This window comes from Melozone crissalis, unplaced genomic scaffold (assembly GCF_028551555.1).
Source record: "Melozone crissalis strain CALT ecotype California unplaced genomic scaffold, PUWL_Pcris_2 ptg000005l_1, whole genome shotgun sequence".
NCBI classification, from domain to species: domain Eukaryota; kingdom Metazoa; phylum Chordata; class Aves; order Passeriformes; family Passerellidae; genus Melozone; species Melozone crissalis.
Genome location: NW_026535783.1, coordinates 10819799 through 10844277, shown reverse-complemented (window position 1 = coordinate 10844277; position 24479 = coordinate 10819799). Strand labels below are relative to the sequence as shown.

Below are 24479 nucleotides of genomic sequence, written 5' to 3'. Positions count from 1 at the left end.
GAAAGCTGCAAAAAAGACATTCTCGTGTTAAGTTTCCACTCAATCATTCCTAAAGTGAATACAATTTGATTTATCTCTTGGGTAAATATCAGTCTTTGGGTATGGCCAGACCAAAGCTACTGATGCTGTTGCACTGCTTAAATGAACAGACACCTCTCATCCTTCAATGGGCTGTGCCTGTGCTCCTGGTGCCTTACAAAGGAAAAGGGCTTTGGATGTGCAAACGTTTTCCTCTGCATTGCAGCAGACAAAACTTAACACTTCTCAAACCTTCAGTGAGTAACTCTGCACTACTCCTCTGGCTGCTCTCCATGTGGCCCATGGTCCTCACTGGTCACACATAGTCTGGGCTTAGTGGTGATCTCTGGCAACCTCACAGGGTAAACGTGGCACAGGGCACCCTGTCCATGAAATGGTGGTGTAATGAACACCCAAAAATGCTTCTGTAAGGTATCTTGGCAACTGAGGAATTAAATTCCATTGATCCACAGATAAAAATTATGTTGGCATGATTTACTCTAGCTTGTGGGTGCTATTTTTTTTTTTTTAATTTTACACTTAAGGCGTATTGACAAGAACATGCCACACACTTGTGGGAAGCCAGGACTCAGTGCTCATTTGCAGGAGAGTAACTCCTGGGTCACTTTTTTCTTTGCCTTGCCAAACTAGGAATTTAGCTGGAATGTAGTTGGGGTGACACCATTCTCAGTTATAGAAACACATCTGTGAGTTGGAGGCAAATCTGAGCCCAAGACAGAGAAAGCACAAGCTCCTCTCCTTGTGCTCTGAGTGCCTCAGGCAGTTTGCTGAGGACAAGGTCCTGCTGGATACCACGAGTTCAGTAACCTGGTGGCTCCCAGATGGACAGGGCCATGGATGGCTTTAGGGTTCAGGACATCACCAGCTTGCAGCAGCCTTGCAGTCCTGCCCGGTGCCCTGTGTGGGGCATAGGGAAGGTGACACACCAGCACTGCCAGCACCTGGACCAGGACCTGCATCCCACTCCAGTGTCACCCCTCTGCTCCAGGCTGCAGGGCTCCCCTAACCCAGGGTATCCCAGGATTCTGGAGCACCAACAGCATGGGAAGGTGGCACGCCAGCACTGCCACACCTGGACCAGGACCTGCATCCCACTGCAGTGTCACCCCTCTGCTCTAGGCAGCAGGGCTCCTCCAACCCAGGGAATCCCGGGATTCTGGAGCACCAACACGGCTGCGGGTCACCCAGACCGCATCCCTCTGCCCCCGATGCGGTCCCGCTGCCGTGACGCCGGCGAAGCCCCTGGGGCATCGTTCTCCCCGCGGCGGGACCGGGGGGGGGGCAAAAGGGACAGAGAGATGTCCGGCTGTCCCCGGGGCCGAGGGCACGGAGCGATGTCCCCGCATGCCGGACCCGCTCCAGCCCACAGGGAGAGCACAGCCCCGGGGAAGGGGCCGAGCCGGGGAATCGCGGCGGCTCCGGGGGTCCCGCTCCCCCTCCCTCCCTTCCGCCCGCCCCTCCTGGCCGGCCCCTGTCCCCTCCCTCCGCCCCGCCGCCGGGCGGGGGCTGGAGCGGGTCCGGTGCCCGGGAAAGCAGAGGAGGAGCGGCGCAGGGAGGGAGCGGAGCGTGTTCTCCTGCGGGCAGCACTGCGGGCGAGCCGGGCGGCAAGGGACGAGCAGGACGAGGGAGCCGGCGGCGCAGGGAGGGAGTCCCGGAGCCGGCCCTGCCCGCCGCGGCGGAGGGCGGCCCACGATGCCCGCCCGGCGAGCGCTGCCCTCCCGCCCTCCCGGACACCGCCGCCCGTAGCGGGGCCGCCGCGCCGCGGGGTGAGCGGGGATGCCCCTGATGGAACCGGCACCGGCGGGGGCTGCGCGGGGCGAGGCGGGGCGGCGGCTTCCCCGCGCCGTGCTGCAGAGCGGGCCGGGATGCGGGATGCGGGATGCGGTGGGTCGGTGCCGGGGACGGCGGGAGCGGCGCGGGGGCACCGCCGCTTCTCCCGTGGCAGGCAGGTGCTGCGTGGCTCCTCTCCCGCCCTTTCCCTCGGGATTCCTCCCGGGGACAGCCCCGAGAAGCCCTCCCGGGAAGGGGCTCCGCTGCCGGGGCCGTGCGGGTGGGCTGCGGTTCGGGAGAGGCTGCGGCGGCGGCAGCAGGGCGTGATGGACGCGCCGCATGCGGGGAGAGATGCTGTGGAGCAGAGATGCTAAAATGTCACCGTGTGCGGTGTCCCTGCCAGGTCTGGATGCTTTGAGAGACCCCTGACACTCGGTGTTTTTGCATCTCAGCAAAACCTCCGTGGCAGGGAGAGGAGGGGAATGCAGGCGGTTTTTGATCAGCTGTCAATGACAGCTTGCAGGTAGAGAGATGAGATTTGCAAGCTCTGAGGTTGTGCAGTAGTTCTCTGGCTCCTTGTGGGTGAGTACTTGGGGAATTAACGTGTCGGAGTAACAGCGCTCGTCCTGCATGCGGTGTGGGCTTTTGTGGGGCGTGGAGGCACCGGGACAGAGCAGGGACCCCAGCAGACATCCCCCGCTGAAAACGAGGTGGGTATGGTGAGAAAAAACAGAGATCACGGCTCTGAGCGCAGATTTCTGCCCGCTCCTACTCGGGCACAAGACGGAGTGTTTTTTACAACCTCTCCTTTTTGTACAATGGGGGTTTTGTGCTTGCTTTGGGAAGGAAGGTTTCCATAGGAGTTACTGCAGAAGGGGTTACCTCTGGGGCTGGGGCTGCTGGGTGTGATCCCCTCAGCCTTCACATATCAGCATCCCCTTTAATCTGAGGGCATTGCTGTGGACTCCCTCTCTTTTAAATCATCTCTGCCTCTCTCAGGTCTGATTTTTAGGTTGGCTGTTTCTAAAAATAAAGACTGGTAGGACCTTAGGGGAAGTCCTTTATATATTTGTGTACAGGTAACTGAATATACTGTACAGGATGAGAATCTGCTTCCAAGGCTTAACACAGGGGAGGAAAAAGGACAAAATTTACATCAACTGAGGAACTGTCAAGCACTGGGAGCTATGACAACAGCTCCTTACTACGTTCCCATATTTATTTGTATTCCTTCCTTTCATTGTTGGCTCTCACGTGGCATATTTCAACGTTGGTTTTGCCCACTCTGGGTGGAAAACCAGTGATGCTGAAAAAGATAACTGAACCAACATGTTTGAGCAAGGATGATATCAAGTGGCATTTTTTCTTTGATATGGTGGATGTGAACTTGTTTCATATATATGATGCATATGTAGAATTACTACAAAAATCTGATGAGAACCATGCTGGCTGTTGGTGCTTATTAGGCTATTTCAACACACAATAAAGATAATAATTTTTTTTCTGATTAATGAAACATCAGAGGAGAGAAGGAACTTGTGAAGAGCCAAATTCTTAATTTCTCAGTCATGTAGTCACATCTGCTCAGTTACAGAACCTTTTGCTTGGCCTGCAATTGCAGACATTTTGTTTGGGTTGAGAGAGTTCAGTAGCTGAAGAAGGAGACTTTCGAATTTTCAGTTGATTTTTTATCTAATACTCTGCCTCAATTTTCTTTCACAGCTTTGGTTGTCTTTTTTTTTTTCTTTGCTCACCCTACCCTGCCTCTTTGTTCAGTGGTAGGAGTCTACCTACCATTGTATTTAGTGGGTTTTTAAAATTGGCGATATATCTATAATTATTACTTCCATCAGATAGTGTGTTGAACTGATTAGCCTACTTTCTTGCGCTCTAGTTTTTCTTCTTAATACTTTCTGCAGCCACAAAAATATTGCAGTTGCGTGGATAATACAGCAGCATGGAGGACATGTGTTTTTCTAATTGTGTTCACAAGGAGCTAATGTATCACTTTGGGATTCTATTATGGAATTGTCACTTATTGTGACACTAGACCCTCAGGATATGCAAACTTCTCTAATGGAAAATGGCTACATATCACCAGTGATTAATAGAAACATTTATTTTACCCACTAATGCTATCCTATGTGTACTGGCTGAAGTTACGGTGAAAGAAACTTTTTCAGTCGGTGACTCTTCAAGAGTAAGATCTGCCTTCAAGATTATTTTCCTCCATCTTTGTTTCCTCAAAAGAAAGGTAGAACAAAGATAAATTCTGCAGTGCTGATGCTTCTGTGCTTGTCTTTTCACTCCATCCTGGTTTGTGCCCAGCCAACTTGTGATCCGTGGTCACTTCTCCACTAGTTTTCACACAAGGGTCCTGAAATCAGCTGTGCCACCTTGTTCTGAGTGTCTGAAACCAGAATGCTTATTTCTTAGGAAGTGAGGACACCCCAGATTATGACTTCTTGAAATCTTTGCTGTGTTTTAGACCTCTTTGCTTCCCAGGTGAGATTCTCATGTGGGTTAAACCAGTTCAGTTGTGTTCTGTGTTTGGCAGCAGGGAGGTGAGCTCTCCAGAGCTGCTGCACAGTGTCTGCTGTGGCTCTGCCTGGGTGTAAGTGATGCTCTGTGCTTTGAGAGACCCTGCAGGAATTCCAAACTCTTCAGATAGCCCAGCTTGATGTTGCTTTGAATTCTTCAGACTTAGCCCTGTACCATCACAGGGCATTTTTTAAATGTTTTGGGTTTTTTTGTTTTGTTTTTAATCTTACCACTGAAAAGACTGGGTGCTAACATCAATTTGGAAACACAGTTGTTTTCTGAAGAACACCTAAAGCTCTTGGAGTTTTATAGATAGATGTTTGGATGGAGCATAAACACAGAAATAGTAACCAGCATCTTTATTGCCATTGGTGTGCAAAGTTGGTGCTGCAGCTCGCTCACATATTCTTGCTTCTCTATCAAGGTGTTGTTTGCTAGGTTTGCATATCCAGAGTGAAACTTGCTTGTCAGTGGTGCTTTTCAGAAATGCTTGCTTGGCAGCAGCTGAGAGACCCATTGTGAGGGGCATTGTTGTCCACAATGCATGTCCTGATTTTCAAAATCTCACGCTTTTGTAAAAATTGTGCTGCCATCAACGTCTATTGGATGGACATGGGGCTGAAAAGGAGAGGCCACAGAATCTGACTTCTACTATCTACTCTGTATAATTGTTATGTGGGTTGTTAGATATGGGGTCAGCATTCATCTGTTTTCTCCCTTTTTGCTGAACTGCTTTATTGGTGGCCTGTACCTGTCAAAACAGAGCTGAATAGCTGGCCTGTGTTGTAAACAATCAGATGTCTTTACAAAAGCATGTACTGACAGGATAGGGGGAAATGGCTTCAAACTGAAACAGGGTAGGTTTAATTAGATTTTAGAAGAAAAAAACCTTTACTCTGAGGGTGGGGAGGCACTGGAACAGGTTGCCCAGAGTTGTGGATGCCTCATACCTGGAAGTGTTGAAGGCCACTGAGCAATCTGGTCTAGAGGAAGGTGTCCCTTCTTAGGGCAGACGGGTTGCAAGTAGATGGTGTTTAAAGGTCCCTTTCTACCCTGTGATTCTGAGAATCACATGCAACAGTGATGGGGCAATTCCACACAGTCCTAGGGAGTGGAGGGTAGTAGCATCATTCCTGTAGTTGACTTGTTGTTCTCCTTTTTTCCCAAATAAGCAAGTGGATCAACATCCGTCCAACCTCTTGAAGTACAAGATAACTTTCCTTACCCAAGTGGGTTTTCTATATTTTATTTCAAAAGGGCGAAGCTTCATTAGTGCAGGGTACAGGACATACCACAAGAGCATGTGGAATTTGTTGTGGAGCTGCCATGCTTTCTGGTTATAGTGAAAGTTGTACAGGATTGATCAAAGACATGGTTAATCAGAAGGGAGTGGCCACAGCTAGAGAAGTGGGGACAGAATGGGCTTATATGTATAAAACAGTGTTTTGATCCATTTTCCTGAAGGATTTGAGCTGTGTTATTCTTATATCTCAACCAGAACAAGAATTAACTTCAAGAGCCATGTGCAGAAACGTGCTGATCATTGATTTAACATCTCCTCTAGGGATCTGAGGACCAGCATAAACTATAAAGTCATGCCACTCATTGCCAAATAACAGAAGCGTGTCTGCTAGATAGAGATTTAAAGTTAGCTACAGGGCTTGGCTACCTTTGCTGTTGAATAGGGTTTCTGCTTTTCTTGTTTTGAGGGTGTCAGTGTTGTTCATGACGATATCCTGTGCCACACTGCCACAAATCCTCTACTCCTTTAAGCCATTTGTTTAAATGGCCCTGAAAATTCTTTGACTATTTTCTCTTTGCTGTGCTCTAGCAAGTGGAAGGCTGATCCTTTGCTCAGAAAAGTTATCCAATGGAGAAGCAACATTTATCATTAATGGCTCAGGCTGTTGAAGACAAAGAGGTTTTACAGAAATCATGGCAAATGCCTGTGAGACACCAACTCTCTTAGTAGCTCTAAGTCCACTGTTAAAATCTCAGAAGGTGGAACTGATTATGAAATTGAACTCTGTACAATTGCAGAATCAAGCTTCATTCCTGTCTGAAGATAGATGATGTGTAAGTGTCCCCAAACTTGCCTGAATCTCATGCCTGGTTGGCCCTGGCAGAGTCTCCTGTGAGTGGACCTGAATGCCTCTTGGAGGTTGTCAAAACTAACAGGTTTCTACAGAGGCTGAGGGTTGGACCCTCTTAGAAGAGCTGCTCTGTTGAGTAACTCAAACAGGAGCATGAGATTGCAGTGTGAAATTGCCCCAGATGTTTGTTCTGCTGCTTTTTGCTGCTTAACTGAGGCTCCAGTTAATTCAGAATCCTGCTTCACCATCCATCAGTCTATCAAAAGGAGAGCAGGAGGAAAAAAAATCCAACTTCAGTGGAAACACACACACTGCAAGAGGCATTTTTACCACATTTGTATTCTGCTCTGTGCTTCTGTCACCCACGCTTGTAAAATACTCCGTGACAACAAAATGAAGTACATTTAATTTCCAGATATACAATAATTTATTGTATTTAGTGAGTAATTGCTGGTAGCTCTTCTATGGTAACTTGTTTTTCTGCTCGTTGCAGACTTTGCTACATTCCTTGTGCATGGAGGGGGACATTTGGTAACACATGAACTGAAAAGAAACTAACCTATTTGTTCTTAATTACCTGAGATATTTTGCAAGAAACTTGAAAAATATTGCTTTGTATAATGCAGCTGGGATTTTTGGAGCATCCTATGAGAATAAGTTCTGGGAGAAAGGCAAAGTATTGAAAAAATGAAGAGTAGCTGCAAAATGATGCCTTTTCTTCTCTAGAGCACCTAAATCACTCTCTTTTGTGCTCAAAGCTTGCTTGTAATACTGATGAAATACACTCATTAGCCTGTCAGAAGAACACGGTTGTGATGGCAATGCTGTATTTGGATAAATGAAGCCAGAAGAGCAATTCAGAGTTCACTCAGTTGGCGCAGCCTTGTGAAGGAGTCTTGCCTCTCACAGAGCAAACCTGCTCCACAAGCTCATGGTGTCCTGTGCTAGGAGCTCTCCTACCTCATGATGTGCCACGATCAGCAGGCAGACCTGAGCACAAGCAGGTCAAGAGCAGGACAGCCTACAGAATACAGAGCTGTGGGGTAGCAGCCCTGCTGACCACCCGCAAATGCCATTTGTGGCAAAGCGTCCCCAAATGTCTTTTGTTTCTTCATAAGGACCATGCCCACAGATTTCTCTGAGCACAACAGTGCTGTTGAAGGAGATACCTGAGGATGTGTCTTGCTATTCCCTGTGCTGGGAATGCTGTTGATCAGCAGGGAAAACGCATGTGTGTTGGACAGGAGAGTGTGCACATCACTTTGGTGTGACTTGGGGAGGTGTCAACTGGCTCAAACCTTTGCAATCTGTGGTTGTAATCCATCTTGGTGAAAAATGGAAGAGATTTTAAAGAACTGGGTGTGAAAAATTATTTGTCACTGGATCATTGTAGCAACTGGAGTATTCAGGGATTTGAATTGCTGGTAGAATGGGCTCCACCTTAAAAAATACATCGTGATAGTGGGTATGTTTCTTAAAAGCAGAACCAGGTCAGGCAGAAGAAACCAGACTCCAGCGTTATACTTGGAACACTGGCCTGAGTCAAGGGAATTTCATTTCTCCACAGTGCAAATGTAAGCCACAAACTGATGAAGGTTTCACATCCTTGCATCACTCACACAAATTGTTCTCAGTCATCCTGAGAATACAGTGAGTGCTATTTCGAAAGACATGAGAAGATATAACACAATTTTCCAGTCATGAAAGCCATCACAAGCAGGTAGTGTCTTTCAGCAGATCAAATACCAGAAAAATGAAGTGCCATTCAAGAAACACCCAGTTTCCTGAGGCTTTCACTGAGGCCCTACAACTTGCTGGCTGCACAGGCTAATGTACTCTGAATGCAGAGATAGAATCATGAAGCCACTGAGGCTGGGAAAGGCCTGTAAGATCATCCATTCCAGCCATTAAGGGATGTCCTGGCTTCATGGCTGCAGGTTGGCTTTCTGTGCTGATGAGCATCAGACAGAGGGCAGCCCTTTGGCACAGCCCGTGGTTTTGGGAAAACTAGAGGTGGGTCACGGGTTGTGGCCACCACGTTACTCCTGTAAGGCTGCCAAAAGCACACGAGACAGATCATTTGTACATAATCCCTTCAGGCACCGCTGCAGCAGTGAGGGGAGAGAGGCCAGGGCTTGTGTGGGGCTGTCACACACGGTACATCTGCTGCTGCCCTGGTGCACGCCCCACTGCGTGCAGCCAGTGACCCAAACAGCTCAGAAACAGCTCAGAAACACGCAGGTACCCGAGGTTACATAAGGACAGCAGCAGCTGTGAAAGGAAAACAAGTGAGGGGTTCAGTGATACTCAGCTTGAGCTCTGTAGAGGAGCTGTGACAGCGATGCTGGGGTGGCTGAAGGCCATGTTAATCTGCCCTGCTGCCCGTCCCAGGGGAGCTGTAATCCTCATCCTCATCCACATCCACATCCACATCCTCATCCTCATCCTCATCCTCATCCACCTGGACAGCCACGGGCTCAGCTCTCGGGGCTGGGGTATTGGAATTAATTACCAATATAGCCAGAAGGGACGTGCCTGGGCTTGTCTGGCCCTTGCTGCATGACTAAAGGGCAGCAGCTGTGGTGTTTTTACCTCAGAGACACCTTTGGCTAAGCTGGATGCTGCAGCTGTGCGCTAGAGACAAGTCCAGTCATGCAGGAGCTCAGGTTTACCTTGGTGGAGAAGCTTTAGGGCGAGGATGAAGGAAAGGAGTCGGGTTCTGCTAGAGGGTTTCGATCCAGAGCTTTATTCCTGGCCCACAGGCCTCTGAATCCAGTAACAGCTCTAACAGAACCTCTCAAACCGCGTGGTTGCTGTTCCTTTTAACCCCAGGGAGAGGGGGAGGGAAGGGGCAGGGATCCCACAAACCAGGTAAGGGGGGAGAAGTCTCAAGGGACAAATGACAGCTGGATGGCCCAATGTCCTCCAGGAGTGTAAGGCATCTTTTGAACTCTGCCAATCACTCAATGGCCTTCTGGAATGCCAGGATTGACAGACAGTGCTCAGCAGGGAGCATGGGAGGGGAAGGGAGAGGTGATGGACACACCTGGGGAAGGAACCAGGATACTGAGACAGGCTATTACACATCACACTGCAATGCTGGGGGAGCTCCTGGGCACCACTTGTGTCCACTGACAGGTCATGCAAGGCTCTTGCAGAATTTTGCTAATTCACAGGTGTTCAGAGAGAAAAGCTGTACCTGGGCTGCAGGAGGTGACCTTTAAAGAGGAGCTGTGCGAGGACTTGTATGGTTTGCAGGAGAGAGGAGGAAATTTTGACTAGAAATGGTTGGTCTATGGCTCTGTTTCTCTTATTCAGGCAGTTTCCATAGCAAAATAAAATTCTGCAACATACAGATTTCTGCCAGAAACTACTCAGATTTGAAAAGTTTTGGCCCAAAATATTGGGCCCAAATATTAAACATTTTCTCTTTTTTTTGGAGATCTTGTTTTAAGTTTACCTAAAATTGCAAACATAATTTTATATATCATTTGAATAACCTTCTTGGGGGTGAGGGTTGTTTATTTTCTTTGTTTATTTCTGGTTGAGAGTGCAAGGGTTTCTCTGGTTTTCTGTATTGTGTTAGTGCCATGAATTTCACAGAGAAGATTCTCCTTTTGACTTTGGAATCTAGAGAAGGGATGTGGAGTTTGAAGTAGGAAATCAAAGTTCTAGTGAAAGACCCCTATGTCTGCTAATTCTGTTTGTGTGTATATCTGTGTTCATTATTTAGATTTTTAGAGAGAATTTCATGAGTCTGTGGTTCAGTGATGGAAATAACTAGGAGCTGGGAAGAAAATTATTTTCTGTTGACCAAAGCCATAAAATGTTTTTCTTGCCAACAGCAGGAAAATAGGGTGTCATTTCAGATATACTGAAATATTTTATTTGCCTTGTGTCACTGTTTTATCTCTTTATGGTTTGAAGTTTCTTTGAGTAATTTCATTTACCCAGAGCTCAATTTTGAAACTACCTGCTATATTTGATGACCAAAATTGTGTTCCCCAGCCCCTCTGCTACTCTTTCCTTTGGCTTCAGCAGCCCCCTTAAAGAGAGCAGAAAGCTCAGCTAGGGTTCCACAGAGCAGCAGTGGTGTGAACTGGGTGCATTGCATTTATTCAGTACTGCCTGAGGTGCCTCAGGGAGTGATTGCATTTATCCCTGCAGAACAAGGACCACCAAAGGCAGATTTTCCTGCCACTCCAACAGCTCTTGAAATAGAAGATTGAGACACTCTGTTTTTATAAAGCTCATAACAATCTTGTTGCCTAAACATAATATCAGACCTCACTTCTAATTTCCATAGGAGTAATTAATAAGTTATTTACATGAAGAAATATTGTTGTCAGTCTGAAGAAAGAGCAACAGAAAGAGACCCTGACTGGAGTGGCAAAAAAAACCCCCAAAAACATTAATAGCATCAATCTCATCATCCTGCTGTTTTTGTTCTCTAAATAGGAATATTTGGGTCAAGGAAATGGTATAGAAACTTGCTGACATTTTGTTTATTACCAATGGCTCTGCATCTCCTGGCATGGCAGTCTGTATTTTCCAGTACATAATGACCTGCAATTAATCTGCAGTCATTTATCCAGTCAAATGCTCATGTCTTTGGAATCAACACCAGTGGGGTGCTCAAAGGAAAAACAAATCTCTTATGACATCAATTAATCCATTTCAAGAAGGAGCTCATTCTATAATGTCTTGCAGCCCAGCAGCCCTATAAGCATTCTTTCAGTGTTCAAAGTTAATTTAATTATCAGATAACTGATGTTTGAAAAGAATTACTATCCATAGTTTTAATTAATAGTCGACAGAAACTGTATTCCATCCTGAGTTAGACAAAGTTAAATTAGGGGTGGATGTTAGTACATCCCTGGTGTACTTTTTTTTGCCATTCCAGTCAGGGTCTCTTTCTGTTGCTCTTTGTTCAGACTGACAATAATACTTCTTCATGTAAATAACTTATTAATTACTCCTATGGAAATTAGAAGTGAGGTCCAATATTATGTTTAGGCAACAAGATTGTTATGAGTTTTATAAAGAAATAGAGTGTCTCAATCTTCTATTAGCAGCAAGGAAACTTCTGACAAAAATTTGCATTTTTCTTCCCTCAGCATTTTTAAAAATTCATTTCTGATACTAGAAATAGCTACCTGACTAGTGTTTTCGGACAGACTGTTTTTTGGGTTTCTTTCTTTAAGACTTCATTGGCTTACCACATATCACCTTGGCTAACATAGAACCTTGTCTTCTTCAGTCATTTCTTCTTGGGAAACTAACATCTTCATAACACTTTCTTAATGTTGCCATCCTTTCATAATGGTAAGACTTCATTTATCTTAAGAGGAATCACTCCCTTGGCTTCATTTATACAGTGGAGACAATATCTGCTGCTGTCAGAGACTCAGTCTGATGGATGCATCTCACAGTCATGAAAGATGACTTAATCTGGTCCGAAGTTATTCATGGGGTTCTTGGCTGAATAACTCAATGAAATGGTTTCACAGGTATAAAATACACTCACCCACCTGAGAGCAGATGTTTGGTTGCATTATTCCTCTTGTGGGGCAGGAAAATTGGCTTTTAAGTGTGAGCAATGTGAGCTCCAAAGACAGGAGTACTTTAAAGAACTGTAATTTTCAAACGAACAGAATGATTTGTTGAGTGAGAGGCCACTCATTATTCTTTTGATATGTATTTTCTGGTTTCAAAATTCCTGCTGAGATCATGCTGATTCCCGGTTCTAAGATGTTTGCCTTGGTATAGAGGGCTAGCAAAACAGCTGTTCAGCTTTAAATCCCATTACACAGGTCTCATACTGAATTTTACCATGGACAACAAACTTGCTGTTTGCAATGATGTGAGGTGGAATGATTTTTAGAAAATATTGCTGTATTGCAGAACAACAAAAAGCAATAATTTTAAAATTGCCATTCCTCTTCCTTGTTATTCACAGTAGGGATGGATAGCCAATGCAAAATTCTGGGTGTTATTGCTTGTAGAATTCCATTTAGCTTGATGATCTTCAGCAGAAAACAGTCAGCGATGCAGGTAATTTGAAAAATAAATTTAAAGGGGAAAGTTTACTTATTTATCTCTATTGTAAAGCATTCAACAAGGGAAATAGAAATCAGGAATAAAATCTACACAGTTTTGTGGGAAGAGGTGAATGAGTTAATTAATCAGGACAGAAGGAGCACAGTGAGAGCATTTTTTCCAGTAAAGCTCATCACAGGACAGAAGAGCACATGTTTAGATGTGTGCATACCATTGAAATGGAAGTACCAATGCCTGTGTGGAGTTGGATTGGCATTGAATGGCTTCACAAGCACAGAGAGATGAGGGAGATCAGGATATCCGAGTCCTCCCACACTTCAGGCTAGCATGGGGTTTTTATGTGGTGCTTTGTCCCTTGTCACCTCCTCTGTCATCTTGTAATAGAAAAAAAAAGCATTTTTCTCTCCTCTGTCCACACCCTTTGCCCTCAAGGCAGATGTGTGAGGTGTGCACTTCAGGACTCAAACCAGTCACGTCCATTTCCTTCATTCCCCTTAAACATTTCATGTACCAGAACTTCCAGGTTTTTTTCTGCTTTAAATGAATAATTCAATGCACAATGTCCAAGTTGTGCAGCTCTTTTGGGGTTTGTTTCCTTGCAGGTACTCAGTGGCAAAGTGTTCAACACTGGCTGCCAAACATCAGGTCCTTTTCAGGTTTGTTCCCAGCTTGGCTGCCAGAAGAGTCTGGTGTTCTCTGACCATCCTGCTTGGATATTCAGCCTTCCAGCCTTGGCCTTCCTTAGTACACTGGTCTTCTCAGTCCTAGTTTACCTTTGTTTCTTACAGTTTTGGTTCTGTCTACCTGTGATGATGACAGAAGAGGGAAGCTGAAACTTCCTCCATCACTGCATCGTGTGAGAAAAGTGAACTGAGATTACTGGGAAATATTAGTTAAGGCATTCTTGGTAGCAGTTGCACCTTTTGAGGTTTTTTTTAAGCCTTAAGGGCCTCAGTGAGAGACTCAAAATTTTGTTCAAACCATCAGTGACTCAAGACTGGTAGTTTTTAAAAATTATTTTGCTTTTAAGCCTTTAAAGGTTTAAAGAAGGTTTTGTTGATAAGTTGTTAAGCACAGTGGATAATGGAAGTATTTCAGTGAGTGACAGGTGGAAACTGGAAACTAATTTTCAGGACTTCTCTCTCCCTCTGCATTGGTGCAGCAGAAGCAGTTCCTGCCCTGTTTTATCAGTTTGCTGTAAACAATGGGTGAACATTTGAGCAGTGACAGCTTGCAAACAGCTGCTGAGGTGCTGGGGGATGTAGCTCTTGGGCTGAAAGTTGTGCAAAACTCTGCATTTAATGTACGCACGCTGTATCCATGTTTGATGAGTATGAGTTACCTCAGATAGAGCTGGGATTTCAGTGGGAGGGGAGAAGGAAAATGATAATGCTGTAAAGTGGAGGTAAAGAAGGTAAGGAATGGAATGGTGTTAAAGGTGGTGGTTCTGTGAGCATCAGTTGTTTTGGCAGTGACAGAACACTACAGGAATGTGGCGTGGTCTCTCTTTATACCTTCCAGGCTGAGCAGAAGATGGAGTTCCCCCCAGATCTTCCTGGGGTGCATGAGCAAAATAAAGTCAATTACAATTATGTTTCGAGTTTTGCATCTAGGGAAATACTGATATTTCCAGTACTCATTACAAAGGATATCCTTCACCAGAGACCAGAGTAATTGCTAGCCCCATTAAGGCTGCATGTGAAAAGTGCTTTCCTATTTCAGACAAAACATCTCAGAAAATGGAAAAACCAAATGTTTACTGACTCATTCGTTCTTATGTGTTGTAGCCCCACTATATTTGCTCAGAAAGATAATTTGACAATTTGAAAAACTGGCTGCAATAAAACTGTTTCCCGAAATGGAAAACATCAAATCAAAAAGCTTTTCCAGGGTGGACCAAGCTTAAACAATTTAGCAACTCATGCATATGTTAACACAGAATGTCATATCTCTAAACCAGCCCTATACTGCAGAGCTGTTATGTCAGGAATATGGTCATGCAGCTCCTTTATTGTGTGCCTATAGCAGCACTTACAGCTCTGCTCTGCCACTGCACTCAGAACATGCTCTTGGTTTCACCTCCCATGCAAACAGGCAGGGAGTTTCCTTTGCTGATGTTCTAAACACAGCAATACATGTCTTGTCTCAGGAACATCCTCTAAAAAGGTATCTGAGCTTTAAAAGTATGCTAAAGAGAAGGAAATGTTTCTTTTCCTCTCTCTTCCTGTCTGGGCATGCAGCTCATGGCACTGATCTGCTGACAATGCCCTGGTTCATTGCAGGCAGTGGAGTTACACAGGTTTATAGCACAAGATGGATCATGTCTCATGTGAAGGGTGAAATATAACCCTATGCATAGCCTAAGTTTTATGTACTGCATGGCATTACGTGGATTAAGTGGAATGAAATTAGGCCAAATAGAGAAATAATTGTGTTTTCCTCTGATTTCTGGTCTCCTCAGGTTAAGCTGTCATTAATGCAGGCACTCAAACTCTTTCTAGTGGTTGTGTTACTTTAAAAAAGTCAATTTTTTCAGAAATCTTCATTATGATGATAGCATTCATTATGATGATAACACTTGCAACTCCCATCTTGGACATTGTTACAGACCTGAAAATGAAACAGGAACAAAAAATACATGGCAAATAAAGTCTTTGTGTGTCCACATTCCATGTTACATTGTAGACCTTTTGACATCAACTCATTCAGATTTGGAGAGGCTTTGCTACAAGAGACTTTCACACCACCTTTCCACTTAAATGTTGCTATGTTTTTTTCCACAGAATTTCCTAAATCTTTGGTCTCTTGAACTTAGTGGCAAAACTTCTACTGATTCAGGCATGGCAGGGTTTGACCCACTATTTACAAATGTTCCTCTCCCCTCAAACATAAAATCATAGATCATTAAGGCTGAAAAAAGCCTCTGGAGTCATCCAATCCAGCCTTTGATTGAACACTACCACGTCTACCACTAAAACATGTTCTAAGCATCACACTTCCATGTATTCTGAAGGCTTCCAGGGACAGTGATTCCTCCACTTCCCTGGTCAGCCTGTTCCAGTGCTTGACCAATGAAGAAAATTTTCCTACTATCTAATCTAAATCTCCCCTCGAACAACTTAAGTTTTATCTTACTTTTTATGAAAAAGGCTAATGCCTAAAATAAATAATTAAACAAATGGACTGTCTTGCCTTGATTTCAAATGTTTTCCAGGGAACATTTTCACAGTACAGTTCATTTAAAAGCACATATGCTGTGCATGCTGACAAACAGTGAACACCAATTTATCAAGGCATTTCTCCTCCAGCCAGATATGTTTGGCTGTTTTTGAGTCAGCCCTCAGTGTAGGCTCACCTCTTTTTGTGCTGTCACCTTCCTCTCTGCTTTGCCACTGTTTTCTCCTGTCCTCACGGTCTTACTGAAAGACAATCAAATCAAATTAGCTTCTCTGCACAAAAGAAAAAATGCCTGAAGCTTTCTGGAACATGTGGCATCACACTGAAGAGCTGCTAACCCTAAGTGACTTCTTCAGGAAGTTTCACTTCTTGGTGATTTGGCCAGAAAGCAAGTGCTGGGGAAATAAATTGGGTTGACAGAAGTAGAAGGGGCGGGTACTGGGATGCATTTAGGTTGGGGGCCTGCCTGTCAGGGGATTAGGGAGAGGCTGTAGGTAAGTTTATTATCCTGCAGTTTGCTGCCACCCGCCGAGCACCTGGAGGCTGCTGCTGTCAGGTGGGATATCGAGTGTGATCCGTGACTGCTCTGATGCTTCTATCCCAGTCCCAGTGCCAGTGGTTGGAAGCTCAGTTTAACTGCTGCTGAGGAGGCACAGATCAGGCATCTGAGCTGCTCGAATTTGCAGTGACTACATGCTGCATGAGCATCGCCCTGAGCAGGGTGCCTGAGAAAATCAATCCTAATGTTGTCAGTTCAGAGCTTGAAGAAGCTTGAGGTGGGTTCTGCAGGAGAGAGGTGTTGTCTAGATGTGGATGTGAAAGGAGAGACTGGATAAAAGAATTACAGTGGTAATGTAACAAAGAAGTTTGCTTGAGGTATGGCATTTTTATCATGGCTTAGACCATAGTGCAGGCTGCTGTCTTCCTCAAGAGCCCAGATAATATGAGGTAAATTAGTCTAGAAACAAAGGGCATTTAAACATTTTAGTCTCACTTTGCTACCCACTTATTATTATTGTAGCATAGCTGAGTTTGGTAATGAAATATGCCAATTATAGAAGTTTTCTTTCTCAAAACTGTAGGGGAAATATATTTTTGAGGTCAACTGCCTTGTCTTTTTTTTTTTTTTTAATAAGAAGCTATAGTCCTTTTCAGAATGTTTTTGAAAATAGGTTTTGAGAAAAGAACAATTATCATGGTCAAAATGAAAAATATTTCAAGAAAGCCAGCTTTATTATTTTTCTAATGCATGTGTTTTTAAATCCAGCACATGAAACTAAAAGGCAGTTCCCCTCTGTGCATGATGAAATGGAGGAATTTAAAAATTTAGAAGAAAAATTGTTACTATGAGAAAGTATATGAAATTAGTTCATGTGCCATACAGTCTTTTCTTGTAGATTTTGTTTAACATGGAGGTGTGTCCCAAAGTAGCAGTTTTCCTTTTCACCAAAAGGCTGTTAATAATTGACATGAGCTCTCTTCATACGAGCTCGGACTTCAAGTGGAATATTAACTAGTGTCGCTTAAATTGGATCCCCTCTGGAGGGCCTGCAGTCTTTGGGTAAAAAGTGGGAGAATATCTTGGCACTCCAGGGTTTTTTATAATCTCTGCCATTCCCTCTGAGGACGGTTTTCCTTTTCTGGTGGAAAAGCTGCTCTCTGACCTGTGTGCAGCTGCCTTGCCAGGACCAGCTGTGAGTGCTGCTCTCTGCTGCCAGCCCAGATTTTCCTTCTACACCCACAGCTGCACACCAGCCCAGCTGGAGACGCCAGGCCAGGCTCTGCTGGCCCTTGCATCTCTGTCATCTCTGTGAAAGCTTGTGAACCTAGCCCTGTGGGTTCTCTGATGGATCCCATTTCCTGTACCAAGGGATTCATTTTGTCTCTGCTACAAACTCACCCTTGAAACCTCTCTCTGCACTTACCTTCTACCCTCTGACTTAGACTCTCTCTGGAAAAGCATCAAAGCTAACCCCTTCTGTCCTTCTCACTTCACAGTGTACATTTGTTTGCATTGGCCTTCTTTTTCAGTGATACCAAAGCTAACATCTACATCACATCTCACTTGTGCTGTGAGACATTTCCATTTCACCACAGTCAGAGTGGAGTGGTCTGCAGGAGCCAGGCAAAGCAAAGTCTGAGTGCCCTTCCCTAAATGAAAAAGAGGGAATGCTGCACCAGAGGTGACTGTTTTGGTGATGTGTAGCTACCTCTCTGTGATAAGTAGCAATTCTTCTTCACCCTTGTCTTCCCTAAAAATGTTTCATAGGAAATACTCCCACAGCCACCCAGAAGCTTTGAGGTGAAAATAGTTTTAGAAATGCAGTCTTTCAAAGCAATCAGGTTTTTCAGTTAGGGTTTTAATTAATTTCAGTAAGCTTGATTAATCTTAGCACACAGTAAAGAGGTGGACTAATATATTGGAGTGGATTTTACTGTTAGCCCCTTCTTGTTGGTATTACTGTGCTCTGGTCCTGTGTGACCACTGATCCAAAGTATCTTGAGAGAAAAAGCCTCCTGTTTCACCCCAGCCTTGCCACCCTCATACTCAAGAATGTCTTCTCAATATCTTAACCTGTCCTCTTTCAGTTTAAATCCATTGCCCCTTCTCCTATCACTCCATGCCCTTCTCAGAAATCTCTCTCCAGCTCTCTTGTAGTCCCTTTCAGTACAAGAAGGTTCTTTTATGTTCTAACCTTCTTTTGCCCAGGCTGAACAATCCTGATTCTCTCAGTCCTCCCTTTTTTTTCTGGCCAACTTTTCTGTTTGAGACTGATGGCACCACAAGTCATTAAAGATCAACATTGGCTTATAATGCAGCATACCTTGGATTGTATCAGACCTTTGAAATTTAATCTATTTTGCTTGATTAACTTTAAAATATGTATTTTGTAATTTCTGGCAAGCTTTTTGATTGGCATTGCTTTACAAGCCTACAAGTAAAAAAAAAAAGCAGGTGGTTTGCTGCATCCCGGAAAGAAAATCATTGAAAGATGTAGCTAATTTTGTACCTTGGCAAGGACTGACATTTTTCATTTAATAGGTAGAGGCCCAAAGCTCTGGCTTCATTGAAGCCCTGCCAGTTTAACTGGAAGAGAGTAGAGCCTAGGGAATACAAGAGCTGTACCTGAATGATAATTTCAGTTGGTAATATTTTGGTAAGATGGAATGAGAGGGTTTTCAAGGAAGGCTTATACCATAGGGTACATTAATTATTACCCTCTTATTTTTCTTGTCAGTTCCCAAGAAATGTCAGCTTGATTTAACAATTTTTTAGAAATATTTTATTTCTTGAACAAGGTTGTTAATTTGGCTTGTTATTTTGGAAGTTTCTGTGTTGGCTGAGCAAGCCAGAGATACACAGCGTGGTACTCATAAGTCAGTATGTTTATAATGAGCATTGTTTAGAAGTGTGCTTGTCAGAAACTCAGTCTTTTTCTAAAAGATGCTGTTCCATGTTCAGCTATCTTCTAGACCCCACAGGGTGAAAGGAGTGGCTTAAACCAGAAGCATGGTTTGTTGTTGGCTGGCATCTTTTAGAGACAATTGGCAAGAGGTGAAAGAAAATCTCGATGTGGAATATGGGCATTAACATCAGACAAAGTCTTCTGCTGTATAGGAAGATAAACCAGAAAAAAACAAATGGAGAGGGAAGCAAGGAATTAATCCAGTCAGATTTAGGGTGATTGAGATTACACCACTGATTCACACAGGTCACTGGATGATAAGATGCTGTTTGGGGCCTGATATTTGGTGCACTGGCTGCTACATGTGGGTGGATACTGAAGAGTGGTGCTACGATCTCTGGCTTTCCTCAGTTTCAATACAGATCCCATTTGTGAGGTTCAGTACCTGTTCTGCTGTCCTCTTTATTGATCTACCATCCCTCAGACTCCTCAGACGCTCTCAGCTGCTTTATTCACTGCCCCAGCTGTTTAGTCTCACTTCCAGATTCTGCTACTGCAATTTACTTTACACTGAATGTATTGAAGTGGCTTCCTTTACCCACTAGGGCAGGATTTAATCTCAGATACATATTCTGGATTATGTTTATTACAAAATATCTTACATTTTTAGCATTCATAGCATGTTATCTTAATTTCTTGATGCTTAGCACAGGTGAACTCCTGTTGGCTTCCATACATATGCTCTGAATCCTGACTGCATGGATTTAGGAAAACCAAACATCAAAATATAATGAAAAAGTAGGGTGCCATTTTACCTGCTGTTGCTTCCTTTGACTTTTTATTATTTTTTTATCTATCTAGTATTTTTTAATCTATCTAAAACCTTACCTAAGAAAGTCTAAGACTATATTGCAAGAAAATTGAGGCATGTAAAAAGAGGAGGCTAAACTCTGGTGACTCACATAGTGTGGAAGTATCCTCAGCTGTGTTTCTTGTTCTGTTGTGTCAACAAAGATCTCTTTTACTGTACAGAGCCCAGTTAAGTAGCCAAATGTTTCTTGTAGTGCTTGCCTGTCCCCTCACTCATGCTTGACTAGAGAGAGGAGATCCCAGGCAATGGTGAGCTTTGTGTCTGGAGGGAGAAGAATAGAAATAATGATGCAAATAATGCCCAGCAACTTCCAGAGCACAGGCTCAGCTGTGACTCAGCCTCTGACCTTGCTAAATTGGGGATGTCCTAGTCCCTCACAGGTTTACACCTCTGAGAAATGGTACCTTCTACCACTGCCTTAGTTTGCAAGCTCTTGTGAGTGCACACAGAATGGAGTAAGTCTTCAGGACAACGAGGAAGATTCAGTTATTGTTTTTATCTGACTAGACTTCTTAGCTGCCAGATTTTGCATTTGTAGATGCTGCATTTTGCACTGGGAGCTGAAAGAGTTAGAACAGCCTTTTTTTTTCCTGCTGGTTTTCCTTTGGCTTTTGTTTGTTTCATATTCCCTAAATGTTCTGTTATTGAGCCATGTCCCTGCAACTGTGAATCAGAGAAATTTACCTCATTGCACCTTCCTAATAGTAATCACCTGACTCTGGCAGGTGTATCTTTAAAAACTAGCCAGACTGTTAAGAGTGTAGGGCATGTAAAACTGTGCAGCAGTTGGATCTCAGGTGGCAGAAGGTGAGGTTAAAAGTGTCATTGATCCCTGATGGATACCTCCACAGCCTGGAAGTGTGGACTGGAAGTAGGTTTTCTGCTGTTTCATGATTTTTTGTGTCATATCAAATTTGGGTCCATCCTCTACACAAGATGCAGGTAAAATCTGTTTCTGCTGGCTGATCACCCAAGGACTTTGCCTTTTTTTTGGTGCCACTGCTCTGTCTCATTCTTCCTTCTTAATCCTCTGCATCTTGTCCCCACATATGCAAAACTCGCTTGTTTGTCATTAAAGTAAAAGTACTTCAGGCAATCCTTTTTAAAACAACACCAATGTGTATTCTGAACTATTCAGAAGTATGAAGTCAACCTTTCTGTTGTAATTTTTTTTTTTTTTGAGCAATGGCTTTTTGGAAGACAAAAGTTTTGCTTTCCTTAGAAGCATTCTGTTGTTTAAAAAGTGACCATCAAAACCAGTTTCCTGGAGCTGCATTCATTTTTTTCGGTGGTTCAGGGTTCTCAGCCAGGCTACATCCATGTAATGCAGCAAGGTTTCCAGGAAAGGGTACAATGCTGCCTTGGAATGGCACAAATACAGTTCTTCTTTATAACATTCTTTCACCTCCAACCATTTCAGTCCAAGGAATTCCCAAGTTGGATGTGATTTCTGTGTACAGAAGAGAAAAACAAGCATGTATTTACGAGGCTTAAATTCCCTGGAGAGCCACATGAGCAGAGAGAGAGAGATGGAAATAGCTGAAGCAGATTTATCTATTAATTGGAGGTGACATCCATGAAAAATGTTTTGTGTTTTTTTTTTTTGCCCAGCCATGCTTTGCCTACCAATGTCTTCACAGCATTAATCACACTAAAAGGTTCTGTGGGAAACCTTTTTCACTAGGTTAAGGAATGTTAGTGTGGATATAGACTTAATGTTTTGTCCTTCTTCAGAGGGTTTGCTTGCTGGATAGAGGGAAGGAAGGCTGTCAGTAGAGGGTTTTAGCCCTGGAAAGGAAGCAAGCACCTCTGCTGAAAAGATGTTAATGTTTTCTTGCTATTAAGGAGCTGTAAGTATGAGATAGACAGCTGCTAATATTTCTAGTGGTGAAGGAGGCAGCTTGTAAATGGTCTGACACATGGGAAAAGGACCTGTCTGTGCTTTTAGCTGGGATCTAGGTCAAGAGGAGCAACCTTGCATGCAAATTCAGTGATGAGAGAGAAGCGTGGTTTTGTGTGGTGGCACAGCAGGCCCAACAGGACATCTCTGGTCTTGTGTCAGGGTATGGTGCTCCCCCTGTGCAGGGCAGGGAAGGAAGGAGGACAGGACAGTACTGTCCAGGGAGGGCAGGGAGACCTAAAAAGGATCATGAGACTGGGTGAACCCTTCTTGGAAGCACTGATCTCTAATGGACTTGTTGGAGAAACAATGAGTTTGTGCATATGAAAGTGATTTGGTTTTCTGGTGTTTTGTGTGCCCATTAAAATGCAGGTCTAACTGCTGTCCTCACCTTGCTCTGTCCCCTGTTTCACAATAGGACCTCTAATGGGACCTCCTCACAAAAAAATCCAAAATTATTTGGGGCCAGCCCAATTTACACACAAAGACCAAATCCCCAGAATAGACCACTGGTTATTCTGGTTTTATCTCCAGCTAATTTCTGATATGTGTTTGCAAGAGCAGCAAGGTCACAAAAAGAAATCTATTCAAACATCAGCATGTCTAAAAGACTGCAAATCAGGCATGTTAAAACACATAAAATTATGAGACCTGAAATCTGTTTAAAAAATCTGTTTGTTGCAGAGTCATGACCATGTGGATGTGGAGAAGCTTGCCTGTAGTCTTGGAGGCATTTTTTAAACAGTGGCAAAGAACCCTTTGGGGTGTGTGGTGCTATTCACAGCAGTGTCACTTGAGCAGGGGCACAGAGCTTTGAGGTCAAAGTTTTCTGAAAAATCCAGGCTTGGCCTAATCCAGGCTAACCTTCCTCACAAAGCAACTGATGGTGCAATTTATATAGATGCCAGTAAATGAAGAGTTTAAGCCTAATGCTGTGGAAAATCTTATACAGAGAAATATTGTCACAATTGGGAACCATTGCCACTCCCATATTAGACTGGTTCTCAACCTTTCCATAAAGGAAGACTGACCCAAGCACTAAGACATCATAACAATGACTGGAGAGGGAGAGATCTGAAATCCCTGCATCATAAATGTAATAACCAGCACAGTATTTTCAAAAGAAAAGAACATCTGAAAAAAGATATCGCTGCTAAGCAATAGCATAGAATATTGCAGTATTTGGAGTATGGCATATGGAGGTTTTCATGATATATGAAGTTTTAACAAACTGCTTGAACACATCCTTACTTTAAACTGTTTGACAGTCTGAACTTAAATGGTTACATCAAAATCATATGTTGTCTTTTGTTTTTTATTTTTAACAGGGCCTTTCTAAATGGCAGAGCTAATAAAACCAAGGACAATGCAATTACCTTCTGTTCAACTGCCTTTTCTTTGAGATTTAATAATGAGAGATACTTTATTTATATTAAATATTGCGGCATGTAGCTGAAAATTTGATTTGGTTTGACTGAAGAGTTTTTCAGGTCAAACAAAACTCACTACTGTGGTTTTTTCTTACTATTGGGACTGGCCTAGGTGCTCCATTTGCTACTATTGCAAAGCATCTTGCCTTTAATACCACACAGGTCCTTTTTTGTGAGTAAAACCACAGTGTTAATGCATTACCTGGCTTTTCAGTTGAGGAGGTGAGGCCTGTTGCAATATGAATCCTGAACAAGAAACCCCAAATCCCTTAAAGTCAATAATGAGGTCAAATGCAAAATTTCCAGGCTCCTGTGGAGTGCTCATTAGGGCAGCACAGGCATCACAGGTTTGTGGGTACAGGTCAGGCAAAGCAGCTGCCTTTTGGCTGGTTCTGTTTCTCCTGCAGAAGGGCAGCTCCTGTTCACACTGGCATCACCTGTGTCAAATAAATGGATTTGCAGTTGCCCAATGTCTCTTCTTTGACTACAGCTGCCTAACTTTGTAGTAGTCTGTTTTGCTGAGTATTGCTTGGACTTAGTGTGTTATGCAGCCAGCCCCAATGGAAGGAAATCATCTACGTGCCCATTTCTTGGAGACACATCACCCTTTTCTCCTTATGCAGGGGTAGTGTGATTTCCTGCATCTTGCTGAGCTGAAAAGAGCAAGGAGATTTCCTGGGACCAGCAGACAGGGAATGGGAGAAGGGAATGGGAGAAGGGTCTGGGGCAGGTGCTGCATGGCAGTGCAGGGGCTGCTGGCAGCTGTCCTCTCCCTGCAAGCCCTGGCAGAGAGGAGAGCCATGAATCAATGCCCACAACATCTAAGGCCAGGGAATGAGTAAATTGGGAATGCTGGTTCCTCCAGTCCTGCTGAAATTTAAGCTGGGCACACAGATCTATGTGATTTAGAAGACACAGATACGCCTAGCAAACAAGTCTTGTAACATTCAGCTTGATTATCTTCCATCCTCTCTCCCCTCTGTCACATCCTTTGTAATATCCAGATAAATCTCTGTCTGTGTGGGCTCAGTTTCAGGATCTCTGCTGGAGGGTGATCAGTGTCCATGTCCCTGCTGGGGGATGTTCGGGGCTGGTTGAGCCCACTGCCAGACAGCTTCCACCAGCTCCAAGCTGGATGGTGCCTCCCTGTATCCATCTGGACCTGGTCACGACCAGCCCAGCCCCCAGCCA

At 44.0% G+C, this 24479-nt stretch overlaps 1 protein-coding gene across 1 annotated transcript in view; it reads left to right on the top strand.

Annotated features, from left to right (window-relative positions):
• The first annotated feature begins 1740 nt into the window (after positions 1-1740).
• The window catches only part of PLPPR1 (phospholipid phosphatase related 1), a 119318-nt gene continuing 96579 nt past the window's right edge, over positions 1741-24479 (top strand). The window contains exon 1 of the mRNA XM_054285846.1: positions 1741-1805. The gene's annotated coding sequence lies outside the window, so the exon portion shown is untranslated. The remainder of the gene's footprint in view (positions 1806-24479) is intronic.